Below are 6,573 nucleotides of genomic sequence, written 5' to 3' on the forward strand. Positions count from 1 at the left end.
TCAACGCTCAAATTAAGTAAGTAGATCATTATAATACATAACATGTTTTCCTGCCGCCTCAATGCTTTCATCAGTGGTGGAAAAAGTACTCACATTTCTTTACTTAAGTAAAAGTATCAATACTGCAATGCAGAAATACTACAAATCTTTTGAAAATAGCAGATCTACAAAATCTACAAAATGGTATCAAGAGGCACTGTGAGCTTGTACATCTGCTATTTTCTGACTGAAATATAAGTGGTTAGTGTGTTTTGTAATAATAATCAAAATCTACAAAGTAACTAGTAACTAAAGTTTTCATATAATTGTGTAGTGGAGTAAAAGTATTATATTTTCCTAAAACTATTGAGAAAAAGTATTGAGAATTGGAAATACTCATGTTAAGTAAAAGCACTATTGGTTATTTTCAACAGCTTGTAGAAAAAGATGAACTCGGAATCAGAGGATTAAAGTTGATGAGTAGTTGCTTAGTTTAATTTAGCTTCCATCATTGTTACATTCAAGAAGGAGACAGTCCGTGGTCAAAACTTGGAAGATCTTCAGGGTGTGTCTGTCTCTCGAAGACAGCTCGTAGTCTGCTTATATACTGTTTAGATCTAATCTAATAACCTGCATAATGCAATTGTATGTATGTTATACAAGGGATGATCTCATGGCTACTGCCTTGCACATGTTTAGGTCACATGTTGAAAGTGGGAGACATACATTATATTCTATATATCCTTATTTCCACACAATTGGCTTTCTTCCAAGTGCCTTTCTCATAACATGCACTGTTGTAAAATATCCTATAGCACCTAAAAATTGTATTTAAGTACAGTACTTGAGTAAATGTACTTATTTACTTTACACCACTGGCTTTCATCCATGCCCCATGTGATCAATCGTCTCTGAGATGCTCATGGCATCAATCAAGCAAAACAAAACACCGGGTTTCTGTCATGAAGCACATCAACGGGGTGTGGAAGTTGTCACGGGTTTGTACATTGATCAGAGTACACGTTGACACACTTAACCATTCACTGGTATGCAAGATCTCTGGAATGCTCGCGTGTGAGCTTTTGATTTGCTGTGCCATAAAGCAATAAAAGTTCCAAGGAGTAGATTTAAGAAAGGATTGAGAAGTTGTTATTGTGTATCAGCAGCAACGTTCACCTCGTGACGTGAAGGGGAAAATACATCCATGATGAACTGAAGACGGGCCAATAGGAGATATATAGGACTCACTTACAATAGTCTGCCGATACTGATAGGGTACCTACCTGCCATCCTCAGATTCAAGGAGATGTTTTGCCGGATGGGGAGGTGGGGGCGTCCACGCATCTGGGGGTCCAAAACTTAAAAAAAAGAAATCTTAAACTTGTATCAGGCTTTACTATAGGATCCATTAAAAAGCTAAAAGTAGGGAGAGAGAGAGAGAGAGAGAGAGAGAGAGAGAGAGAGAGAGAGAGAGAGAGAGAGAGAGAGAGAGAGAGAGAGAGAGAGAGAGAGAGAGAGAGAGAGAGAGAGAGAGAGAGAGACAACAGAGACAGACAACAGGAGATAAAAGGGAGAAATTACCTCAAAGAGTCGTCAAGGAGGAATGGTGGCAGGTATGGTGTATTCAGATAAGATAAGACCTTTATAATTGATCCCGCGAGGGAAATCCAGTCAGTGGCAGTCACCAAAGACAGATAGTAGCCTAGCAGGTCAAATACATTATAGGACAGGGCAAGAAAAGGGTAACCTCTACAGTAGATCAGGCAGCATAATGGAAAGACAGTCAGTCAAAGCAACACCACCAGTGAAACCAATGAAATATACAACACTACACCCTCGGCAGTGCTTGCATAGTAGGCTACTAGAGAAAGGCAATTAAAAGAGAAAGCACAGTAAGCATGATGACTAATAGTAGATTGGTGTTTAACTATCCATATTATATTTGACAGGCCTGACAATCCATCTATCAGGAGACCAAAAGGGGAGGTAAACTCACCTTTCCCATAGAAAGGTGATGGCATTCACTGCCGACATTATTTGTCTTTTCCCCCCATTTACTACTTTGTACATATAGTGTTTTATATTTGTTGATGATATTGTATTTTGGTGTTATTTTTATGCTATGTTGATTAATAGGACTTTTTTGTGTTATCCTTTTAGCCCAAATGTTTGACTGTACCTCGTGCTGTTTACACTTCTGTCTAATAAAGTATTCAATCAATCAAAACAGAGCACACATGTCAGCCTGTAGCCCTGACTTCCCTGGCCCTGGCTTCACAAAGGGCTACAGGCGAACACTGAGAATCTGTATAGGCATCAGCCTATACAGATAGAGAGAATCTGTATAGGCATCAGCCTATACAGATAGAGAGAATCTGTATAGGAATCAGCCTATACAGATAGAGAGAATCTGTATAGGCATCAGCCTATACAGATTCTCAGTGTTCGCCTGTAGCCCTTTGTGAAGCCACTGGCCTCTTACTAATGCAGTTAATGATTGATGAGATAAGTGGAAAAAAGGGATTGTCATCATCAGCCCAATTAGCTATACTGTATGTTTTCTTTGTTAGACATATCCTGGCGTTCTGTTTTATGATTGTTTGGCTAAACGTTATTGCCTTGATACAGTGCTAGGCTTTAAACAATCGTTGCTTTGCAATGTGTTTAGTTTGTAGACCATGCCAGTAAGACATACTGAGATGGTCATCCTAAGATGCTGCAGGTTATATCTGCTGAATTTACACTGAATGAGTTAAAATCTTGGTACACTTGCATCATGCTCATCTTTCTTCTGCTGTTGAAGTCTATCCAGTGGGACTGCAACAGTTTAGTCTAGACTAGTTTTTGGCTTCCATCAAGCTCTTGGCCTCAAAAGGTTTCCCTGCTAAGGGATATCAAAGGAGGGCATTTCCCCACAGATTACCCCTTGTGCCTGCAGTGCCTCTTCCACTTCCAGTTACCATGGCATCACAGCTCAAGGCTAACCAACAAGCAGCATCAAGGGGGCCAGCATTGTGCCACTGACACACTGTCACTGCAACTAGCCTTTGCTGTTCATACAGACAAATTTTTCTAAATTGGCTGAAATGATCCTATCTTCAGATAGAGGTACCGCTTTTCTTTGTAGTGGTGCAGCTCTAATGCTTATAATTTGCAGAGCATTGCAAGGAGAGAGAGAATATCCAAGCCAGGTTCTTCTTCGTCTTTTATTGAGCATCCTTATGGACGGAGCTCCAAACATGACCGAAACAGAACACAGAACAGAACGGAATTGCAGCGGGGTGCCAAGCCCCCAATATTTATAATGCTTTCTCGGGTCTTGATGTATATATACCACATAGACACTTCTTGACAGTTAATGTCATACACAAACAGATTAACTTGTTATTGTGTAGGCTGCTCATGACATTGCATGTACAGTATGTGTATATGACAGTGCATGGAAGTGTATGTTGCTCCTTCCCCAGAACTCAGAACTTGATTAGCTCTGGGAATGTGATCAGCTCACATTACCCATAAGCTACTTGGCTCCCAGGATCAGTCTCTAGTCCTTCCCATCAATGATCTAATATACTGTATGTTTCTGTATGTTCATCTAAAAGAAATGCACTTCACTTTTTCACTTGAACTCATATGCTGTGTCAGCTTTCGGAGATACACAAACAAACATGTAGCTACACCCATATGTATTTCCTTTGGACATGTAGTTGTAGGCACACATGCAAACAAAGTGAGTATTCATTCACCCATGGGCTACACATACATTTGTAAAATCTCATAAAGTAAACTGCATGGGAATTTAAACCAGGGCTTCACAGAAGATAATTGATTGGGTTATCTACACAGTATAATGGTGTATCATTAAAAGTATAGCATTTAAAGTGATGCATATTGCAAGGACATCACAAACCACAGAGGAAATGGCTAAGTGAAGTGTGAATTTTTGTGTTGACTGTGTTTCTTTTGGGTGAGAGGGACGCCCTTTTGCAAGCCTTAGGCTTGTGCCATCTGTGACCAATTACCTTGTTTCTGATATTGTTTTTCGTTCTTGGGTGCCTTAATAGCATGAGGACAATGGACACACATGCTGTGAAAAGAGTTTGATAGCTATTAGCATCTGACTGATACTGAGAGAATGTTTCCATAAAATACATTTTCAACCTACTCTTGTGGGAATCTGTGGACTGTTTACCACTTTTAAAGGAGTGACAGGTAATCTGTTGAACAGGGAACAAAGAAGGTGATCTCTTAGGATGCAGTTTCTGATGAAACATAGACAAAACAGTCCCAGGGGCCAGAAGCAAGCACAAGCACAAGCACAAGCACAAGCACAAGCACAAGCACAAGCGCACGCACACGCGCACGCACACACCAAAGACAGGGAGGGGGCCATACTAGATCTTATCTGTTACTGTTAGGTGGAATCCCCCTGCCAAAGCTGTTGATGTGTATTTGTGTATTTATAGTATATGTGGTGTATTTGTGTATTTATATGTATTAGTGTTAGTATTTGAGTGTATTTGTGTATTTCTTGTATTAGTCACAGTCGCGTTCAGTAATAATGGTCTTTAGAATCAATTGACCTCTTTAGAGTCAATGTTTTTGTGGTGTATTTTGTGTAATGTATTTATATAATATTATGTAATATTATGTATATGTATTAGTGTTAATAGAGTATGGGACACAGATGTGTGGGGCTGATTTATACTAGAGCAGGCCCGATGCAAGTGCTGGAGGGGGCCTCTTTTGACCTCTTCAGACCATTGTTGAAATTAGGTTTTTGGACACAGCTGCAGGAACCAATGGCTTTGTGAGTAATTCATGTATGGAGACACAGCACACAACTAATGGATTTGTGAGTACATGTGATTGAGAACACCAAACACATCTGCGGCATGCATGTAAAAAAAATACATATAGAGCTACTGTAGACTCTTTGAGCAATTCAGTTCCGTTCCATTCTACTCTCTTGTGTGTTTCGGCCACAATGGACTTCCGTCCTTATGGATGTACAAATCTCTTTATTACTTTTTTGCAAAGACAACAAAAAACAAGAAATCATGTAATAAATAATAAATACAAGGAGGTCTGTCATTTTCTGTCAATAAAACAACTACAACAATCAAAAACAACAAAACACAGCATAACAGAACAACAAACAACAGCAGTAAACAGATAACACAGCACACATGCATGTTCAAATGCAAGGTGTATCAAAACTAAACTAATTTAATAGACAAAGACAAACAGTAACCAAAGACACTCACATTCATACCGAGGAACAGGAAAGAGAGAGATAGGGGGTTTCTCTGCTTAAGACTAATTAGTGAGTTCTTCCTCTATAGTAAGGGTGTCACAATGTGGTCCAGAATGGGCTGCCAGGTTTTGTGAAACATTTTCAAGGAGCCGTTAAGAGAGAACCTGATCTTTTTCAATTTTGATACAATATAGAATTTCGTGAATCCTTCTATTATGTGTGGGAGGGGAGGGATGTACCCATTTAAGGAGAATAAGCTTCCTAGCGAGTAATGATGTGAAAGCAATTTGGATGTTAGATAAAAAGAAATTTGACAAAAGAAGAAACTGGCTTGTACATTCCTCTCTGCATGCAAATGCTTGTCAGAAATATACTACACTGGGTTTTCTGTTTCTCCTTCTGTCGTGGTTTTGCAAATTAAATTGGTATAGACATGACATTTTCACCAATGATTGGAAGTTGTGGGCATTACTTGAACAACAAATGACCCCAATTGGCCTAGTCTCTCAAGACAGATGTGTTGGCTCCCACAATGCTTCCATCTAACTATGGAATTGACGCTTGAGTATGGAAGCTCTGAAAATGAGTAGAAAATAAAGCACATGTACCACCTCCCCCACTTCTCTTTTGCCTGTGCAGTCGCATAACTAACTTCTTCTGGAAACCAAATTAGTCAAAGCCTTGCTAGTTGCTGCTTAGCACAAATAGAAATGTTAAAGATATTTAAAATACATTAATTTGAACACTGTGCCATGATTGGTCAAATAGCCTAGCCTTTTGGTTTGAAAAGCAGATGACAGCTTCCTGTTCTCAATTTTTACGGGGTGGGCGTGGCATAATGAAATAAAGAAATTGTTCAATCATTACAAAACTCACAGGATAATTTTCATAGCACTGTTGAACCATGTGTGTAAAATTATTTTGAAATTGCCTAATAGGGGGATTTCAAACACACATGGGCCGTGCGCAAATTTGGCCATAAATCAATGACAGCTTGTCCAAATTTTCTGTTGAAACATATCGGCTCAAAAACAAATTGACGTGGAACAAATATGACCTTAAATGACTGAGCATCTGTCTGATCGTGATAAAAAAAATAAGATATGACTTCAATGCTAATTTTAAAGAACAATGTGCCCATTTAATTCTGTGAGAAAATGAATTAGTGACGCAAGTTTCCTAACCTGAACATTTGATTTAGTCATTGAGTGAACCTTATATTTCACAGTGGACACTTGTTCTCTTTTGTGTTACATTACGCCATCAGTTATCTTTATATCAGAACTCTGAAGCTTGATGCACACACTATTATTTTGTACCTACTGTTCCAGTAAGTT

Source organism: Gymnoscopelus microlampas (assembly GCF_963454915.1).
Source record: "Gymnoscopelus microlampas genome assembly, chromosome: 6".
Lineage (NCBI taxonomy): Eukaryota > Metazoa > Chordata > Actinopteri > Myctophiformes > Myctophidae > Gymnoscopelus > Gymnoscopelus microlampas.